The sequence below is a fragment of the Dipodomys spectabilis genome, unplaced genomic scaffold, assembly GCF_019054845.1.
Source record: "Dipodomys spectabilis isolate Male_0828 unplaced genomic scaffold, ASM1905484v1 ptg000015l, whole genome shotgun sequence".
Classification (NCBI taxonomy): domain Eukaryota; kingdom Metazoa; phylum Chordata; class Mammalia; order Rodentia; family Heteromyidae; genus Dipodomys; species Dipodomys spectabilis.
In genome coordinates this window covers 672,998-695,455 of record NW_024870692.1, presented here as the reverse complement: position 1 = coordinate 695,455, position 22,458 = coordinate 672,998, and positions in this window count along the sequence as shown.

The window sequence follows — 22,458 nt, the reverse complement described above, 5'->3', positions numbered from 1 at the left end:
TTACCCTGGCAGGAAAGCAAAGAGTCAGGGAGAAATGAGCTAGGGTTATGTACATAACTCTTAATGACCTAATTCATTTTCAGTAACCCCCACCTCTTAAAAGTCCTTCTACCTCCCAATTGTACCAGAGGGTAGAGAACAAGCCTGTAAGATTTGGGGCTTTGTGAGATATTTACAATCCAAACCATATGCTCCAAGGTGAGTATCTGGTAAAAAAAAAAAAAAAATACAGATTTTTTTCCTATGGCACTTAATTCTATCTAAATTTACAATGTGGTCCAAGGGTTTTAGATAGTCAAGGACTAAGAAAAGTAAATCTTTGAGAATTATTACAAAATGAGAGAAGTTTTAGATGCATAGGAAAATAGAGAAAATGAAAGCCTTTGATCAGAAAGATTTCTCAAGTCTGCCTTTGTCCTTACTTGAACTCAGCAACAGGAAGCCAGGATAGGTAACAGGCAAAATCACATGGCTGGAAGGAACCAGAGATAGGAACATGACCAGATACAGGGATGGAAGAGACAGAGAGAAGGAAGAGGGAGAGAAAAAGAGAAAGGGAACAGGAGAGGGAGAAGGAAGAGAAGAGAGGGAGATGAAGAATGAATGTGAAAGAGATCCTTTTTTGCCAGGATGAATGAGACAATTTCGTGTTCATGAATAAATTCTACATTCCTTGTAATACACAGCTTCTGGAGGATTGTGTTCACGAAGACCTGGTCTGGGTTGTGAAAGTACACTCTGTGTCCCAGGGGAGCAGAATGACGAACTTTCCCAGACACAAGTAAAGTGTGAACACAAGCAAAGAATGATCCTCAGGGCACTCTATTGTTTTGTGATTAAGTTATAACCTTCTCCTATCTGGAGTATTCATAGAACTATGCCAGGACAATTCTACAAAACTGAATTACTTGAGAAATTGCATCAAACTTGAGAAATACAAATGAAACTGTTGCAATTGGTTTGAGAAAGGGAAAGAGGATAAGAGGGAGAGTAGTAAAGGCGGTATGTCTGGTCATGTTATATTGTATGTATAGATTAACCTTTCAAATGAAACCCTCTTTAAAAATTAATTGATGGTAACAAAAATATAAAACATAAACAAAACTATAAATCCTCCTTGTACATCTTCCCTAAAAAAGTGATAGCAGAATATTTCTGTATAAGCTGCACATTAGAATTATAAGGAACAATAAAGGGATACATTGTCCATTTTGCTTTTCTAAGTTAGTAAAAGCTTCTGTATGTTACATCATTTGCAAAGGTTACATAAGAAACCTCTACAGTGTGGGAGTCAAATGACAGGTGATCACAGAATAATGGCAAAATGGCAAGTATGTATGTGTGAGGACACGTTCAGTGCCAGAATCTATAAAACTGCAGAAAATTTAACTGAAAGGTGATACATTAATTTCCCTATTTGATATCACCTAGAAATTAATCCACTTGAAGTTTCATGTGATGTTATGTGTCTTGCACCCAGAGGGAAGGATCAGGCTTAGGAGCTTCATCTGAAGACAATAAACATTTAAAATAAGAACCGTCACACCCAGAGGCATTAAGAAACAAACACCTTCAGTTACCCATAGCAACCACATGCCAGCCTGAATATCTATGAGTCTGTAGTTAATAGCCTGAAGACCAAGAGGAGGACAAAATATAACCATATGAGAACTAAACGAAAATTAAAACTCATCACTAAGCAGGGTGATTTGCATGACCTCAGTCACTTATGTATTCAAGTGAAGTAAGCACCTAATTTAAGCATACCAAAAGTCATTTGAATTTTAACCTGAGATTCCCAAGTGAAAACACTTGAACAGTTGTACCATGTTCCATTTATCATTATCATTTGATCGGCTGGATAAATTATAGTATTACAACTTGTTGCTGTTTTCTGTACTAAGTCTGAAAGCAATATGCAAGTACTGACTGTTGCTGTTACTGTTTATTGGAAAAAACTTTTCTGGTTGTTGGGTTGATAATACTCTAATGTAGTTAGAAACTCAGTTCAGAGACAAACTTGGGAGTTCATATTATAATTTAAGATTATCGTAGGTGTTGTGATTTGATATGAAATATCACTCAGGGCTCATTTGTTAGAGGCCCAGTGCTCACATGGTGGTGCTCTTTTGGAAGGAGAAAACTTCGGGATCACTGAGAGCCTATCTTTGGGAGGAGAAAACTTCAGGAGTCAAGAAAACCTACCTACCTTTATGCCTCTACTCTTCTCTCCTCCCTTCTTTTTCCTTCTCTTCTCCTCTCTTACCCTTTCCTCTCCTTTGTCTTCCTCCTTCTTTATCCATTTGTCGCTGTCTCTGTCTCTCTCTCTCTGCCATGAGGTGAACAACCTCCTCCTTCACATGCTATGATATTCAGCCTTGCCTCAAGCCCAGAGTAATAGAGGCAGATGACCCTAGAATAAATGTTTATAATAATATTATATAGTAAGCCTTTCTTATTAGGGAGGTCATTTAATAATATATTTAATAATAAATAATATTTTTTCTTCAAATTTAGAGTTCCCTTTAGCCCAAAGACTTAGAAGCCCTTATGGAATTATTTTTCTTTGTGTGTTGCCTCTGAAATATTTTCTTTACTTTGTTGTTCTGAAATGCTTACAGCTTGAGGAGAATTTTGTATACCTACTTCAAAACTATAAAATATTGCCAGTGATTTTATTAAGAGAAGAAATGAAGTCATTATGGTTTTCCAAGGTTTCTGTTCTGTTTTTAATTAACCTATATTGAACATACATATGTGATGTTTTGCTATTACCATATCATCAGTAATGATAAAATAAAATAATTAGCATGCTCATATCATTTATCATTTCTTTGTGGTGAGAACATTCAAAATCCTCTCTTCTAGCTATTTTGCCATTTACATTAATGCCAACTAGAGACACCATACTGTGTACCACAACACCAGAATTTAGCCTGCAATCTGACTGTAACTTTGTACCATGCTATGCATTTTATCAACTGTTCAATTATTGCAGGTACTAGTCTATTTTACAAACAGGAACTCATTTGGTCCTCTTTCTAGCTTTATCTTGTTACCTCCCAGCTCTTCACAGATGATAGAACCATGTTATGAAGTTCTGGACTGACCCTAGTCTCCCTTTCAGAGCTGGTCTTTGATCACAGGAATTCTAGATTTGAAAATATTTTTATCCTTTTGAGTCAGTGCTCTGGGAGTAGGGAAACACTATAAAATTATTCTTGTTAGCTGGGTGCCAGTGGGTCACGCCTGTAATCCTTGCTACTCAGGTGGCTAGATCTTAGAATTGCTGTTCAAAGCCAGCCCACGCAGGAAAGCCTGAGAGACTCTTATCTCCAATTAAACCACCAGAAAAGTAGAAGTGGCACTTGAGCTCAAGTGGTAGAGCACTAGCCTTGAGCAAGAGCTCAGGGACAGCACCCAGGCCCAGAGTTCAAGCTCAATGACTGCCTCCCACCCCCATCCCCACCCCTGCCAATATCTATCTATCTATCTATCTATCTATCTATCTATCTATCTATCTATCTATCTATCTATCTATCTATCTATCTATCTATCTATCTATCTATCTATCTATCTATCTATCTATCTATCTATCTATCTATCTGTCTATCTACCTATCTGTCTATCTATCTGTCTGTCTGTCTATCTATCTGTCTGTCTATCTATCTGTCTATCTATCTATCTATCTATCTATCTATCTATCTATCTATCTATCTATCTATCTATCTATCTATCTATCTATCTATCTATCATCTTGTTTTCTATAGAAGAGCTATACCTGAGAATGCTGGAAATACTCTTTTGCCATCAAAGCCTCACAAGTCTCCATCCCCTCTCCCTGCCTGGATGATCTCTTACCTGCTGCCCGGTGCTACCTTAGCTCCCTGTTCAGGATGGAAGCTTTTTGACAATTGGCAGCCCCATCGGTTGACTTCATTATTTATTTGGGACCTCTGGGGCACAGAATTAAGTTAACCATAGATTCCTGTCTGTCATGTTTCTACAAACATTTCTTTAATTTGATCCTATTTCATTACTTTTTTTCTGATCTCTACCCTAATATGGTATATTCAACATCCACTGTAAGTATATGTTGATGCATGTCAGTTTATCCCAGAAGCCATCAGTGTCTTTATGTATGAGGCATCACGTACTGAGATCTTATCTATCCTGTTTGAATCTGGGAAACTTTAAGTAAATACTTCCTTAAATATCTTCACTCTATCTTAATCATTTTCTCTGGGAGCCTAAAAGATGCTTATCATCATGCCTACTCCTCTGCAGCCATTGCTTGATGGTTCCCTGATAATTTCCATCGCTCAGTCTTTTCTTGCTGCCTGCCCTGAAAGTCCCTCAACTGTGTCTTCCAGCTTGGAATTATGTTATTCTCTGTGCATTCTGCTGTTCAGCATATCAAATGCATTCTTTATTTCGGCAGTGGAATTTTTCACACTTAATATCTGCAGTGGAATCTTGCGCTACTTCAAACACCTGCCTCTTGCTTCTTCTGCCCTTCCTTCCATTCCAGAAAATACTTGTTTATGCTTCCTTGGATTTCCTGGTACATCTGGTTAATTATTTCTGTAACCCTTGACAGGTAATTTAGTTTCTCGGCCTTTAAAGGGCAGATGCTTCTCCAATGTATTGTTTCCCCCTTTCAGTTATTTCTCTTAGAATTTTGTTACTCTTAGCTCAAAATATGAATCTGGAGTAAAAAACAGAAGACAACATACTCTAAAATTCCAGGTTGGTCTTGTTCATAGGAGATTTGGACATGTTGCCTCAGGAGAGAAGAGCCTTTCTTTTTGTCATCTGTGTCTCATACACCTTCGTTTCTATCTCCATTTCCCTTCTCTCCTCTGATCTTCTGTTCTGGGGAACCCAAGTATCTCTCTCCAGTATTTCTCTTATCCACACTGCCATTCTCTGATAACTTCTGAACCAAAGAGTGTATCTGGGAGGATGGAAATAAAATAGGATTCCCACAGGGACCAGGCCACATTCTCATCTTGCTACTGGGCATCTAACTTCAGTTTGTCTCTCATGTTCCATAGGACTGTGCCTCCTGTTGACACAGGCTGATACCTGGGTCTTCTTCCTTCACAGAAAGACCCAGTGGACCTAAGTATACAGTTAGGTGCTGACTGGAGCTATAAATAAGGAGGGGCTTAATTATATTAAATGAAGTAAGAAAGGTTTCATGGTTTTAGTTATTTTTGGTACTTAGAATGTATCTATAAATCTGTGTGTCAACACACTGGGTGATATGCAAGTGGTTACAAGTGAATTAACTGAAGTATGATAGACTGTATGGAAAAGCTCAAATAGTATAATCTTTTAGAAAGACTAGATCAAAGCCCAAGGACATCACCGCTAGGAAATGGATGCATCCAAGGGAGAGGGGCCAGGGAGACTGGTGATGATAATGAAGGCGGGAAGAAGAGGAGACTGCAATGTAAAACATTCATTGTATATACCACAAAATTAAGAAAATAAGAGAAGGGATGGATTGAATGGGGGTAAGAATGTTGAAGGGGTGGCACTGATCAAGATACATTGTATTCATAAACTGTTTTGTTATGTGGAACGTCTTTTGTACAACTCCTTAAAGATAATTTTAAAAATAAATTAAAACAGAAAAGGAGGAGAGGTACAGCTTTAGTCTCTTTTTCTCAGCAGCTTTTTCCTGTCTTTGAAGTGGTTTCTCTTCCTAACTAGTTATTTTTTCCCTTCTCTAAGTATTCCTCCTGACATTGGTGTAATATTCAGGGATTATTTACTTCCTCCCATCTGTGGCTTTTGTATTGTGAATTCATGGGAGTGGTTGATGTAAACTTGTCATCTCTGGACTAAAAAAAACTCACCAGGAAGAAGTTTCTAATATAGGCCCTATTATTTTATAGACTTTTTCAATTTTTGAAAATAATAATAGCAGAACTTTAGCTCTAGTGAGATCAGAAGGTTCCACTGCAATTTCCAGACCTACCACTTAACACCTAGGTGCCCCTGAGTCCTTATCAGTTCTGGTTTCAGTGGAAAAATAATGTTAATGACACAATGTAGGAAGCATAAGAAGATGCCCAGAAGACTTCTTGAGACTTCTGGGAGAATCAAAGGGAAATATTTTGTGAAACTTCAGAAGACCAAGCACATCATATTGAAGAGGAAAAACTACATAGCACTCCCAGAGCTGGACTCTGAAAGGAGAAAAATGTTGACTTAAATTTTGTTTCTGCTACTTGGCTATTATTTTGAGCAAGTTACATAATTTCTAAGATCATTAGTTCTTTGAGTTGTGAACTGGAGGTAACATCTAAAATCAGAGGCTCTTACAGATGGAAGGGGCAATTTGGTAATGCATACAAATGGTTACTTACCATCTGGTACTGGCTATGAACTCAATGGCCATTAGTTATTATTTTTGAATGCATTTACTCCTTCCTGGAATGGCAGCAATCCATAAGCTTTAATTACTTCCATGAGAATATCAAAGGGACATTGACTTGAGATACCTTGATATTGCATACTACACCTTATTATATTTTTATTATTATTTCATTATTATTATTATTATATACTACTTTTTTTGCTCTGTGAGCATCTCTTGAGTTCTTTACTGATCTGGTTAATGTCATAGTCTAACTCTTTTTGGACTGCCCCCAAGAACTGGATCTTGAATACAATTTCATGGGTTTTTTTCTTTGTTTTTTAAGGAGAGTGCTTTTCATAGTAATAACTCAAAATCTGAGAAAGATACATGTGAACTAGGTTAGCTGATGGAGGATGTGCAGGAGAGAATGGGTGGACATGAAAAAGAGGAAGGGGAAATATGACATGGTGAGATGGTAGGTTCTTAAAGGGCCAGTGTGGATTAAGATGGAGGCTGGGAGAATGGGGGCCAATATTCTGAACAACATTATTCTCGATAGTCTCCTTCAGTTGCTAGAAGTTACATAGAGCTATCACAGGTTTGAAATAGGATTAGCATTACTAAAGCTAAAGCTTTTCTCACTGTAATTGAGTTGAAATTGAAATAGCCACATGTGGCTAATGGTCACTGTATTGGACAAAGGGCACTAGGAAAGGGAATTGGCAAGTAAAGATATCTGATTAAAATTGAGTAATGAAGGAGCCAGAAAAATAGTTTTCCAAAGGCCCTCAAGGGAGGGATTTAGGGAGCCAGGGGTATATGAAAACCTTTTGTTTCCTTTAGGGTCATTTAGACAACCATCTGTCATCATCATATTCCCAAACCCTCTGTCTCTCAGCAACCTTGTCATCACCTTGCAATACATGTTAACATTTTCCCTTGTCACAACCATAAGCCATGCCGAGAGCCCTGGAGAATAGCTGACCATATGGCATAGAGGTCTACCAAGGCCAGAGAGCAGCACTGGTGCCAGAGCAGGATTAGCATTCCTGGCATCTAACTGTCTCCTGCACACATAGCACACACTGCCCTAGACGCTAGTGTGAAGAGCACAAAACACTGCTTTATGACATGGTAACATGATCTCCCCAGACTTAGTCATAGAAAGCCAGAGCCTATAATTTGCTAAAAAGAAACTTGAGCTCATTTTTTTGTGAGTTTGGGCAGATGTATATTTAGATGTGGGAAAGTGTGCGTGTGCGTGTGTGTGTGTGTGTGTGTGTGTGTGTGCAGTTAAAATCAGATATTACAGCCTGATGGGTAGTAGCATTTTATGTATCACAAATCTACAGAGGGAAAACGTGTATTTTCTCTTTTGAAGTAAAAGATTTGAAGACATCCCTATTGCTTGTCCAGGGTTGTGTCTCAGCCTTTCTCATCCATCCTAAGGTTTGTGCTTTCCTGCTTGGAGCAGTATGTGGAGAACCTTCCATGGAGCATTTGCTAATTCCCTGGAGCATAGAATGCAGTGCAGGGGCCCCTTTAGCAACCTAGAAGCCAAGTACTGAGTATTTTTCCTTCCTAAGCAGCAGGTGAGTGGATTGTTAGGGCTCTCACAGACATTTGTGGCTGCATGAAAGAAATTAGGAGAGAAAGAGAGATGTAGGCTGAGAGAGCAAGAGAATGAAAGAGACAGGATGGGAGAGTCAGAGAGAAGGAGAGAAAGATGGACATGTGGATGTTAATTGCAGGTAATAAGAAAATCCTCACAGAAAGGAACTAAGAGCAGGTAGACACAGGAGGACACAACAGAGATGTTTCTATTCCTAAAATGTGTTGTAATATGGTGACAGCTATTAACTGCCAGAAACTTGGTTTCAAGAAGACATAATGTGTCTTCTGTGACTAGGGTACAAAACACTTTCCCCAAGTACTGAGTGATGTTCACATCTGCCTTTACAATGTGTTATGAAGTTGGATGTCACCATTTATAGAATGACAAAAGGCACTTATTGAATGTATTATCAATCCAAACTCTAAATTAAACACACTCCATGAGGAAGAAAATAATTTTATAAGGAAAAGCATCTTTATTCTTCTATAATTGAACCAAGACACTATATGTAGACTTGTGACCTTTATCATTATTTATTACCCTTGGGCAGATTCAAACTTATATGTTATAAAAAGCAGTAGAAGGAATGAGAAACAGGCAACAGTTTCAACTAGAAAATATTTCTGGAGTGTGTTAGAGTGCCTACTCTACACCCCTAAGTATTCCACATGCAAAGACAAACACATCCAAGTTTCTGAGCAGAGGGTGGGACAAAGTCCTTTCCTACTGCGGTTCTCCTTCATATGAATCCTGGGTATCTTGTCCCATAAAACTTAGTACTCTCTACTTGTGTGTGTGTGTGTGCGTGCGTGCGTGCATGTGCGTGTGTGTGCATATGTGTGTGTGTGTGTGCAGAATTGGCACTGAATAATTTAGTGCCTCCAGTGTGCTAGGCAGGAGCTCTGACACTGACGCCGCACCACAGCCTTATGAATTCCTTCTTTTGCCTTGATTTTAAAATTTCAAGAAGAGAAAACATCAGTAGTTTAGATCTTCAGTTTTTCTTTTTCCTTTTCTTTTTCCATTTCTTCTGAAGCTTAAATAAACAGTATTTCTGAATCCCATAGCCAATATTTTCTTGAGTCATTGTTTTTGTGTTTTTAATTTATATTCTAAACTATGGTAGTCTTCATTTTTAAGTGAATGGTTAAGTATTGTGATCATTTTTTGTTTTAGTTTGGTCTATGTGTAGAAACCTGTTGGACTACTACAGGATGCTGACTGCTACCAGTCATGCAAGGTATAAGATATTGTCTGAAGGGAGAAGTTCATGAGATGATAATGCTATTTTCCGGAGAGACTGGATAGTCAGATTCTCTGCTTTATCCCATCTCCAACTAGAGAAGAACTTGACATGAAATCCAAGTCCTATCAGGGCCATTCTTAGAAGGCTCATGTCAGAAGAAAGAACGAAATGTGTGGATTGTATATTAACTAGCATCAGGATTTTATGAAGTCATTTGTCACACTAAGGACACACCTGTCTCCTAGACTGGACTAAATCCTTGTATCACGGTCATTAAGGTCCTAAGTTCCAAACTTTGTGTTACTTCTTTCCCAGAACTCCATTTCTAGGAGCCCTTGCCTCTTTTCCAATGACACTTGATTTAAGGCCTATCAAAAAGAAAGTAGATTTCAATCCCTTTTTTAACCTGGTCTACACTTAAAAATACATTGGAAATTCATATTATATGATGTCCAGTTTTCTTCTGTTTTTGTGGCGTTTTATAACAACTACTTTGTACAGTGTTTGAAGATTGAGTCTCAAAGAAGCTAGTAGACTCTTAAGAGGGTTCTAACAAGATATTTCTCATCTAGGGGGAAAAAAAGATCACACTTTCCAGAGGAAAATTGCTTCTGGTTTGTAGTAAAGTGGCTGCATTCACATAAGTGCACACACCTATCCATTTAGTCAATGGCCTTTTGTTGGAAACCTATTATTTATTCATGGTCCATTTAAGCAGATAACTAATTGAGTATTAATTTTATATAGAATAAGTGTAAAGGGATGCTCTAGACACTTTCTTTGGTGCTGTACATCATTGCCCAGAAATGCTTGGTTAAAAAGAAAATTCAAACAATATTAAAAGTTATCCAAAATACCTTGGACTGGTATTTGAGTATACATAATGAGATACCTTGGAAATAAAGCCAAACATTAGCATGAAATTCACAACTTATATGCATTAGCCAGAAAGTGCCCAGTATTTTCCTTGCACCTGGATTTTCACTGTAAAGTGGCATATGAGCTCACCAGATGTAGAATTTTCCATTTGTGCTATTGTATTGATGTGTGTGTGTGGCATCATGTTTAGGATGGTGGCATGTTTCAGATTTCTGAGTTCTGGATTTGTAATGCTCAATATGTGGTAAATTACAATTTACTTTTGTTTCCTTATAATGATATAACTAACATCTTAAAGGGAAACCAAAACCCAGTTCAAAATAATTCAGCTGTTACCTCTAGGTGTCAATCCCTACTCCAAAACTCTAGATTTTGGATTCATGGAGCTTAATAGTAACACATAAAACATTTATTTCTCTGTGGATTTTGGTTCACATAGTCTCTCATGTAAGTTTACTTATGTGACGCCTGGAGTGTTCCATGAGCTTGTGTGAATGTGGCCTCATTCTGTTACTATAAGCAAAAACTCACTCCTTGCTCCTGGCTCTAATTCCCCTCGAATTTGAGTGACCAAGAGCATTCACTGTCTACCGATTTGTGTTTTTACTAGGACAGAGACTGGTATTTTCAGCTGTCATCCCTCAACTCTGGGACAGTGCAGAGGAGGGCAGGGACCCACACCTGTTGGATGGGTTTTTCCTGTATGCACCCCTTGTCTCAGGACCTGGAGGGAGCCACGGTGGTGGCTGTCACTGCAGCTGCCAGCGGTGACACAATGCCCTTTTACCAGTGTGCATCAGGAAAGTGACTGATTTGAACAATATGTTCTTTCTTCCTAAAGGGCAGTTTTCAGCACATTTGGTTTATTTTGGGATTGCTATAAAAACATAACAAAGCCAAAAATCCCTCTACTTCTAATCAAAGTCTGCTTGTGTCTTCTAGATATTTTTGTCCTTTGAAAACTCCACTCCCTGATATTCCCAGTTTGTTTGTCCTGTGTCCACACAAGAGAGCTATGCTTTTGCCCTGCTTCTTGCCCTGGCAGAAACAGAGCAAAAAAAAGCATACCTAAGCTGTTATATAAGGTAAGTTCCAAAACATGTTACATATTTCTCTTTCATTGTTGACTTCACTTTTGACTTCCTCCCTACTTCCTTTCCTTCCTCCATCCCTTCCTTTCTGACTTCTTCCTGCATTTCTTTCTGCCTTCCTGCCTTCCTCCCTGCCTGCACCTTCACTTCCTTGCTTCCCCCACTTTCCTCTTTTCTTTTTCCTTCTTAATTTATTCTGCCTAGGAGTAGAGACTACAATAGAGGGTAGACCAGTTCTTTCTTTACTATTCCAGAGCCCCATAATCACCACAAGGAGAAGTAGTCCATGTAAAAATTTTCCCTTGGAGATCCTCTAGCCCTCAAATGCTCCCTCCAAATTCCTCTTTGAGGCTCTTCAGAGAGACAAAGGAGGGAGTCTTGGATAAAAAATATTCCAACATTCCAGCACTTGAAAAGAAAAGTAGGGGGTGAGAACAAAAGTTGACTGCAAAAAACATGTGTGTGCACCTGTGGGTGTGTATGCATCTGTGTATTGGGGTTTAGGGGAATGGAACTAAGGGAAGGGACGTAAATCAAATTTTAGTTTCCTGCATTTTTAATTGAATTGCTCCCTGTGGTGCTTTTCACAAAATCTACTTCCTCTTTCAATACACTGATTTTATTCCCAGCACAAAAGGTCTTGAATAAACTTGCCAAACATCTGGATTTTGAGAGAAAGAAGAATCTTCATGTTTGATTAACTCAGTGTTTCTAAGTCCAGTGGGATGCTTGGTATCGCATGGCCCAAGAGATCTGACATCTTCACTTTCCAGACACCTGTTGAGTACTGTCATGACTCTCAAATCATGCCCTATGCTTTATCTACTTAAGAGATGAATAAAAAATAGTCAAGTTTATAACCTTTGCACACTAACTATAGTTGTAATAATTGTTACAATTAAGTGTTCAAAATTATATACATCATCCTAAGTATCATTTTTGTTAATATGTATTAATTATACAAATTAATATGTTCCATTGTGACAGTTTCATAACTCGTACATCATGTAACTATAATGTCTAATCTCCCTTAACATCTCCTTTCTCTTCCTATTGCCTAGTAGTCTCTCTGCTACTTACCTATCATTTATTTTAGAGGTACTGGTGTTTGAACATATATTACTGATGAGCCATGCCTTTTGATCTTTTTGCACTGGCTATTTTCAGATAAAGTCTCACTTTTTGCCTACGCATGCACCTGCATTCTGATCCCCCTATTTTATACTTCTTGCCATAGCAGGGCCCAGCTAATTCTGTTGAAGGGAAACATATGTTTTTATGCCTGAGCTGACCCAAAACTGAGATCTTCCTGACATGACATCAACCTCTCAAATAGCTTGAATTATAGATATATAATCCTTCTTTCTGACAGGCCCTAAGTGTGTTGCAAACATTAGTGCATTTAAACCTCACAACAATTTGAATTAATAGTGTACTCATTGAACATCGAATGGATGAAACCTTAAGTTCACAGAGGTTCCAATACAAATAACAAAACTTACCAAGAAAGCAGTGGGATCTCCTGCTCAGAGCATCTGTGTCCATTTTATTAAAATATTGGTTTCAAATTTGTCCTGTTTTTCTTTTCCTATGGGTTCTCTTTACTAGTAAAAAGTTCTGACCTGTTCATTGTAAAAAATAATTAACTCACTCAATTAGATCTCAATTCATTGACTATAATTGTAAGAATTTCATTCAGCCAACCATATTGATTCCTTCTAAATTCTAAAGTAGGGTATAATGTCAAGTATTTGACACTTTCATGTTTAAGTCATTCAGTTATCTATTTCTAAGAAACTAGTCCCACACTTACAGTTTCAAGCCATTATTTTTTTAAATCACATCTTACAGGTTTTGAGAGTGAAGGATTCAGGACTATCTCAGATGACTGCTTCTTCTCTTTGTATGATCCCACAAAAGCTACTCAGTGAGGGCTGGAACCACTGTATGTTCCAGTAATGTGTGTGTGTGTGTGTGTGTGTGTGTGTGTGTGTATTTGTGTGTTCAAATACAAAGTAAGGTTATCTAATAAAGATATTTTAAAAGCTAAAGTAAAATTTATTTTAACATTATATTTTAATTAATCCACTGTATTTAAAAGTTAGTACTAAATATGATAAAAATAAAAATGAAGAAAGGGAGTTATAAGGTAGTCATAAAATTCAGTGCATATCCTACAACTTTAACAAAATTGAGCAAAGGCAAGAGAGCTAGGGAAGAATGATGAAAGAGTTGATATTGATCAACATGTATTATATTCACAAACTACTTTGTTGAGTGGAAAGTCCTTTGTACAGCTACTTAAAAATATATTTAAAAATTAGTATTTTCCACATATTTTTGGAACACTATTTTATTACTACTGAGATTCTTACACACCTGAGTTTGGACTACCAGCATGTTGAGTGCTCAATAGACACACATGACTGGTAGAAATTGGGTCACATGGGTTCCCTAGAAGTCTCCAGTCTTATACTTGTACTCCTGCTACAGCTGGATGGATGCTGGGCACAGGGGAGCCACTTTCCTGCTCAAAGTGCTGTCATTTACCAAGTGGTAACACCTGTAGGCATCAGCAGACATACCTTACGCAGGCATCAGCATAGCTTCATATAAGACAGTCCAGGAATCCAAAAAAATAGACATTTCTAGAATCTTGGGAGGGATAATTCTGAGTTAAAATGACATCACTTCCTCTGTCATCACAGTCCAAAGGGGAGGAGCAATTGACCATGGGAAAAAGGCCAAATAATTTAAAGCTGTTTTTTTGGGGGGGTCCGGTCATGGGGCCTAAATTCCGGGCCTGGGTGCTATCCCTTAGCTCTTCAGCTCAAGGCTAGCACTCTACCACTTGAGCCACAGCACCACTTCCAGCTTTTTTCTTTTTGCTTATGTGGTGCTGGGGAATCGAACCCAGGGCCTCATGCATGCAAGGCAAGCACTCTACCACTGAGCCACCTTCCCAGCCCTTAAATCTGTTTTTGATATGCAAGAAAAACACAAATTTATGTCAAAAACTTTTTTGGGAGGATAATATTTGGTAGGCACTCTACCACATAAGCAATAACTCTAGCCTGACATAAATATTTAAATAGCTCTTATAAAATAAAACTGAAGCAATTATTATACATAGTTCTAGAACATTATGTTAATATGAAAATTGATTAGAGGTTTTTATAATATACACATACATACATTTAGAGAACAATTATCTAATGTAATTAACATCACAAGTTGTTAGCCCATGGATAGCAGTGTAGCATCCAATACCAAATGCCAAAATTCCTATAGAAAAATAAAATCCTTTTTTTCCTCATTCCACTGTATTTTCTACTGCTATTATCATCAGATCATGGTGACAAGCCAGGGTTTCTTATTTTACTTTTATAGTTTTAACCAAAGCATTATTTTTCTTCATTTTACTTCTGTTTGGACTTTAGTTTTAGAAATTAGTTTGCCATGGAGGTTTTGCCAATGAATGTAATCTTTTTGGATAAATATTTAACAAACCAGGGATTTCTGCAAACAGTTTTCCAGAAATTGAAAAAGGAAGAATCTGACAACCACTAAATAAATAGAATCTTAGGAACTTGTTTACCTTATTTAAAAAAAAACCCTTTAAGATATTCACATAGGTCAGTTTGATTTCTCACTTTGAAGTCAGCTATTCATGTGTGCTAACTATAAGGAACAAAAGGAAAGCTAGGGAACAAAATGGAAAGAAATGCTTCTTCAAGTAGCAATAATACTGCGATCCTGAGCCATATTAGCTCTGTCACTAGGTGAGAGAATGGTAATTGAGCTAGACTAATTTAGCATTGCTAATAAAAAGTTGTTGCCTATCCTCTGGAAGAGTAAGCTTTGATGATTAGTCAACAGTTTTACCTGAATTCATCACATTTTTAAGGTCTCTCTTTTTTGGATTTAGCTGAACTATAATGAGTACAGCTGGAAATGAGGAAAATTAGTTTGGCAATTCAGCAGGTGGAGATCCGTAATGGCTCAATCAAGAGCTGGACCACTAGTGTTTTAGAACTAAATCCACTGCTATAACAGCCAGGATGAATTCACCAGACCTATAAACTGTTTAATTTCATAATCAGCCTGAAAATATAGAGAAATTGAAATATAATTACTAGAACTGGTGAGAAGATACAATTTCAGTTTCTCTGACTTATACAGAAAGGGCCAAGATTCATGTGTATACATAAACCAGATGTTTAGTTTATTTGGCATGAATTAATAATGTCAGTTCTCCCACAAGGAATGATGGAAGTTTACTGATTAGTACTGATCAGTAAATTTGCTGTTGGCTCATAATGCACTTGGATTTACAATATTAAATTTTCATAATTGAATTTAGAATTCCTACCAATACTATATAGAGATTTTGATTAGAACTAATCTCATAAATTCATACTCAAGAAACAAATAACTTGGATAATAAATTACATTAAAAAACACTTCATTTTGTGAACATGATATAATATACCTGAAATCTCAGCACTCTGGAGGCCAAGGTAGAAGGATTGAAAGTTTGAGGCCAGTCTGGGCTATACAGCAAGATCTTGTCTCAAAACCAGAACAAAGGACCCATCTAGCTTTCTTTTATTCAACTTGTTTATTTTCTGTTTTGCTATAGTTTTTCCTTTATTTTTATATTTGTTACCAAGGAATATTCATTAAAATGAAAGTGATCCAACATTTACCTTCAAAAATAAAAGCTAGCTACGGTGTCAGACAATTTGCCATTATGTTCCTTATAACTTCCTCAGCAATTCCAAAATACGAATATTATTATCACTTCTGTGATACAGATGATGAAACTGAAGTTCAGAGTCACTTGTACCATATCCCCTGACCAAATGAGTGATAGATAAATGATATGAGTCTACAAAACTCTAGTTCATTCTCAAACACTGCTTGATGGTACTGGCAGTATGAATAGCAGCAATACTGGAAGTATCTGTGATGCATCTTATAGCTTCTTATAAAAGACCAAAACATCTGCAGATTTTGGTGTTTGCCAGAGGTCCTGAAACTAGTCCCACTTGGGTACCAAGACACAACTGCACCAAGATTTGAGTTTGTACATGTTATATGGGTTGCATTCTTGATTGGATTCTGAGTAATACAATATATTATTTTAATGTAACACATCTCCAGTCAAAGACAATCATTAGCTCCTTCTTCACAGAGCACCAAGTGGTTTGCTCAGATCTACTAGTGGACACAACGGACTCCTCTCTGATCCTATACCTTTCAAAGATGGATAACATTAGGCAGTCAGTTCCACAATATTCTTTTGAAGCTCTTCTCTTTTGTAGCAGTTAGGTGTTTGGAAGAGAACATTAATCTCATCTCACTCCTCAAGATTGGCTCAGGAGAGAGAAAACATGAGCCAATATTTACCCTGGAACAATCCAGAATTGAGATTGGTTTTAGGATTGATATACAGTCCAGTCAGACCAATGGCCCTTAGGAAGAATTTACTATACACGTCTGAAGAGTAATATGAGAACAACTCCCAAAGACATTACTTATGAAATGATCATTCTTCTAGCCTGATGTTTATCTTGAAGGGAACTTAAAGCACCTGGTAGAGAGGTGAGGATCCATCTCAGTGACAGAGTTCTGTGAAAATGTTTATTTCACAGAGTGTGAGTATACAGGGAGTATACATCGCACAGGTTTGAAATACCAAAGTGCTTCTGCCTTACCAGTAACTATATACTTTGGAAAGATCTAAATGAGTTTTACCATCATAGAAGTAGAGGAATAGCATTTCTCAAACTTTATGATAGTTTCATCTTAGCTATGAAGAAATATTCTAAACTTTTCCTCATCAGTGGTTTTCAAAGTTGGGTCTCTATACCAACAGGGACAGCATCATACAGGGATTCTGTGAAAGTGCAAATTTGTGAGTATCACCCAAAAGAAAAAAAAACAAAAAAGAAACATTATAGGAGTGAAGCATCTGTCTGTGTTTTAACAAGCCATTGGCAGAGTCTGAACAGGAGAGGCTTCATTCTTGATCAACACTCACATTTGGCCTTTGTGATCATGCTCCTATATGATCCTATTATCACTCTTCTCCTTTCTCTTCACTTATTACTGCTTTTGGTGGCACAGGGATTTGAATTCCAGGCATTGTAATTATTAGACTACCATTTGAGCCCTTTTTGGTTTTAGTTAGTTCTCAGGTAGAGTGTTATCTTTTTCCCATAGCTGGCCTCAGACTGGTCTCCTTTCTTGCTCTTCTCAATGGATTCCCATAGGATCACAATTGTGTGTCACCTTGCCTGACTTATTAATTGAGTTGGGGGCTTGCTAACTGTATGTAAGCACTGGCCTAGAATCATGATTCTCCTAACCTCTGCATTCTAAGTATATGGGATTTCAGGTGCAAACCACCATGCTTAGACCTGTTTTCTATTAAATGTGTGAATTTCCTTGTTCTTGATACTGATTTTGGTATTGATACCATTACCCTTATTCTATATGCTAAATATTAGGAAATAATTCAATTCAATGCCTTTTGTAACTCAGAAATTTTATTTCTCACTGCCACATTAATAATTTGTTTCCCATTGTCATAGCAATGTCTCAGCAGTTGGAGTTGTCTTAATAGTTCACAAGTTTGTACAAAGAAGTTATAAATATAACCTCTAATCATGTAAACATCTAATATGTATAAATATATCAGCTGATTATGATTATGAGTCAGTGAGTTAATTTTTCAACAAAGTATTGCATTCATTTCACTTTATAAAAACAACTTTCCTGCTATTTTAAGAAGACTTTTTAGCTATTTAAAACAATTCAACCTAATTATTAAAAGTTTTAAAATTGCTTCCTCCTACTCAGTCAGCACCAACAAAGCTTTGGGGACGTTTATCTATATCTGTTTTTATGTCTTGCAAAAAGAATGTGCTTTGCTACACATTTAAAGATAATTGTTTCTAGGTAATCAAGTTAAGTCGATGAATCCCAGTAATAATTGTGAGCAGAATTCTTAAATTCTCAGAAAGCTGGGTGAACCTAATGACTGATTTTTATGCAGTTATACAAGTGATTGAATTGTCACAAGAATACATTTAGAAAACACTTATTGGGAAGGTAATTCTGAGATTAATATTTGTTTTGGTTTATTTCCTAAAGACTCAAGACAGGCACTGGTGACTCAAAACTGTAATCCTAGCTACTCAGGAGGCTGAGATCTGAGGACTGTCCTTCAAAGTCAGCCAAGGCAGGAAATGATTCAAGTGGTAGAATGCTAGCTTTAAGTACAACATAGCTAAGGGATAATACCCCAACACTGAGTTCAAACCACGGTACTGTCACCAAAAACAAAACAAAACAAAAAACAGAAATAAAATTCTTGTTTTCCTATGTAATGGTTTTGAAAGGTCATAAGATAGTTTAAGAACCAGGTTCTAGAGTTGGGAATATAGCTTAGTGGCAAAATACTTTTCCAACATATGCAAGGTCCTAGTTTGGTCTACAGCTCCAACAACAAACAAAGAGGTATAGACCCCTTGGACATGACTGGGTCATTAAAGTCCTTGTAAAAGCATTACATGCTGCTCATAGGAGTAGATTGGCCTCTGCAAAAGCAAGAGCAAGTGATTGTGAAAGAGTGAGGCTTCTCTCTCTCTGGTCCTTTTTATCCCTCTCCACATGTACAGTCTTGTATTCTTTCCATTCATGTGATGCAAGCTACCATCTTATGATGCACCCTCTTATGATGCCTTACTGGAAGATACTGACATACTTTTCAGATTTTCCAGCCATTAGAATCATGAGCTAAACAAACCTCTTTTCTTGATATAATATCCAGCCTTTAGTATTATGTTATATAAACACAAAACATTCTAAGAAAATATTCTAATCTCTTTTAAATGATACTTTTTGAGAAACATGATAGTTTTCTTTAAAATCTTCCTTTCTAACTGAATCTCTGCCTCTTGATGGGAAGAGAGCTTAGTAGAGGATATAGGGCAGAAAGTGTGGTACCTCCAGCAAGTTTGAAGATTCGATGTAGATGGCTTATTTTTGCTCTTTAAGGGAGGGTGTAATAGGCTTATACATGTATAAAAACAAATATGAGGCTATTATAAAAGAAATTGCAAAACTTACGTGAACACAAATATTTTGAACACAAATATAAAGAGGTTTAAATGTCTTAAGAATAAAAGATGGAACATTTTGTAAGATATTAAGATATATATGACTGTGTATGTATATGTAGGTGTATACAGTTGTATTTTTCTGATGGCCAAGCCCTTAGGCATAAAATCAAGGAGTAACTTAATTTGAACACAACTATTATAACATTATATTGGACTAATTTCAGCTGAATAAATTTGAGCTCTTCTCTAAAAGAAATTATCATCTGCAGAAACAGTTGCTTTTTGAGAAACTTATTTTCTTGAAACTATTTCCAAGAAAAATTTACTTTTCTTCCCCCCAAACTACTCTCTGTGTTCTTGGTCATCATGGCAGTGCTGAATGGGCCTACTGCAGCCCTGTCTCTAGTCTGTGTTCCAGTTTTCTGCTAAATGATATTACTATTACTCTCTGCTACCTGGAGAATGCTCCTCAAAGTTACTTCATTGAAGGTGTGGCTTCTCTTATGCTCCCAAAGCAATGGTTTATTCAGAAAACTTATTTAAAACTACCAGACAAAGCAGTAGATTTTAGCCTTGACATATCCTCCATAAAAACACAGTTGTTCTGTGGATGTAATCCACAAAAGGCCTCTGAAATTATTATGCTTTGTTCTGGCCCTGGGGCTCGAACACAGGGCCTGGGTGTTGTTCCTGAGCTTTTGTGTTCATGGCTGGTGCTCTACCACTTGAGCCACAACTCTATTTCTACCTTTCGTGGTTAATTGGAGATAAGAATCTGATGAACTTTTATGCCTGAGCTGCTTCAAACCAGAGTCCTAAATTCTCAGTCTCCTGACTAGCTAGGATTATAGGTGTTAGCAACTGATGCCTGGCTGCCACTGGAAAGTCTTAGTTTTAAAAGCTATTCTTTCAAAATCTCTGACTCTAAATATTTCTTAACTGCTCAATAGAGAAACTACTCACTTTCTATTTCACAGATACTAGTCCAAAGCCAGATGACTGTGGCTCACACTTATAAATCTAGACAGTCAGGAGACTGAGATCCTGCAAGCCCAGGCAATGAAGTTTCTGATAATCCATCTCCAAAATAACTAGCAGAAAGATGGGTTGGAGGCATGGCTCAAGTGGTACAGTGTCAGTTGAACAACCAACTTGAGCAAATCCAAGGCCCTGAGGGCAAACCCTGAGACTAGATTTATTTTTTTAAAGACCATTGAGTCAATATTTCTAACCCATCATAATTGAAACCAAGCAAGAGACAAAAAGAGGAATGCAGCAGGTTGAAACAATTTAGATGAATCCCCTTTGTGATGTTCAAAGTTTAGATACCCATGCCTATGATTATGCCCAGTGAGAGTAGGATCCAGGACTACAGTTGAGGGCCATCTTGGCGGAAATCTCAGCTCTATAACATGAGCAGTAGACTTCACCACTTTATTCCTTCATTTCCCATTCAAAAAGACTGGGATTATGTTGAAAATTTTAACAATCCCCAAGGCCATTGCAGAGATGAGTTGTTAGGAAATGCATCCTAATTGCATGTCCCCAGTAAGTTTTTTTTGTTTGCCTGTTCGTTTGTTGTTTGTTTGTTTGGGGTGTGTCGGTAATGGGATTTGGACTCAGGGCCTCATGCTTGGCCAGCTTACTTGATAGGCTGGCACTCTATCCTTTGAGTAACCTATCTAGCTTTGCTTTCTGTTGGATATTTTGCAGAAAGAATACCATGGACTTTTCGGCTTAGGCTGGCCTTGAACCTTGTTTTTCTGGATTTTAGCCTCCTAAGTAGCTAGAATTACAACTATGAGCCATTGATGCCTAGCTGTTCTCAGCTAGGTCTTAACTGTTACTACTAGATACATATTTCAAAAATATCATTTCCTGTGGTTTAAATATAAAAAAACTCAAATTATAAAAGTATATAATCTAATTCTAAAATTTCAGTTTTGCTTTTACCAAAAGCATGTGCTTATGTCTTATAGAATTTTACCTAATTGATGGCTTTTCAAGATCATATTTGTACTAGATTAAATGCCTGTTTGTGATTCAGTCTATATACAAGTTCTAGAATTAAACTATTCTTCCAGAAGTCTACTGAATAAGAATTACTGTTTTAAAAGCTAGAAAGCCAGGCACAAGAGGCTCAGATTCTAGATACTAAAGAAGCAGAGATCTGAAGATTATCCTTGGAAGTCAGTCCATGCAGGAATGTCTGGTAGATTCTTATCTGTGATTAACCATCAAAAAGCCAGAAGTAGAACTGTGGCTCTAATGGGAGAGTGCCAGCTTTGAGCAAAAACACTAAGAGGACTCAGAAAGAAAGAGAAAGGAAGGAAGGAAGGAAGGAGAGACAGAAGGAAAATGAAGGAAGAAAGTAAAGGAAGGATAAAAGAAAGGAAAAGAAAAGATAGAAAAAATGGGAAATAGGCACTCCATAGTATTTGAAAGTTTCTAATAGATTTTAAGTTTCTAATAGGTTTTTTCAAAAAGTGAAACCACACGAAAGCTTAAAAGCAAAGGAAAATATTTATTATGTATTTAAGTTCAATAAACATTTCCTGACTTTCAGCCATAACATAGGTAAAATGAAGGGCTCACAGTTGTTGAACTGTAGTCATCACAAATCAGTGTGTGGGGGTGTCACAGATCAAAGTGAAGTGGCAAGTGCAATAATGAAAGTATGTATAAATTACTGTGGAAACCAGAGTGGGGATTGGGAAATAGTGAGAAGAAAGATTGTTTTTGCAAGAGAGGTATAAAATTTGTAAAGTCAAGTAGCAGGAAGAGTGCCTGGTTATTTAAGAAAACACAATTTAAAAATAACGATGTTATTTCCCCCACATCAACACTTTAAAAGTATGACAATATCCACTGATAGGGGAAATGTCTGTAAGCAGAAAGTGTAAATTGATGTGAATACTTGTGATGCCATTTAGCGGTATCCAACCAAACTGAAAACGCACATCATGATGCTGAGCTATACCCCACTGTGCAGCCCAGAAAAGTCTTCAGGTAGATGTACAAAGAATAAGGAAATAATCCAAGTTTGTGCCATTCACAATAATGCAACAACTTCATAAACCTACACACTAATAATAAATGAATAATACTCCATTTGATATATT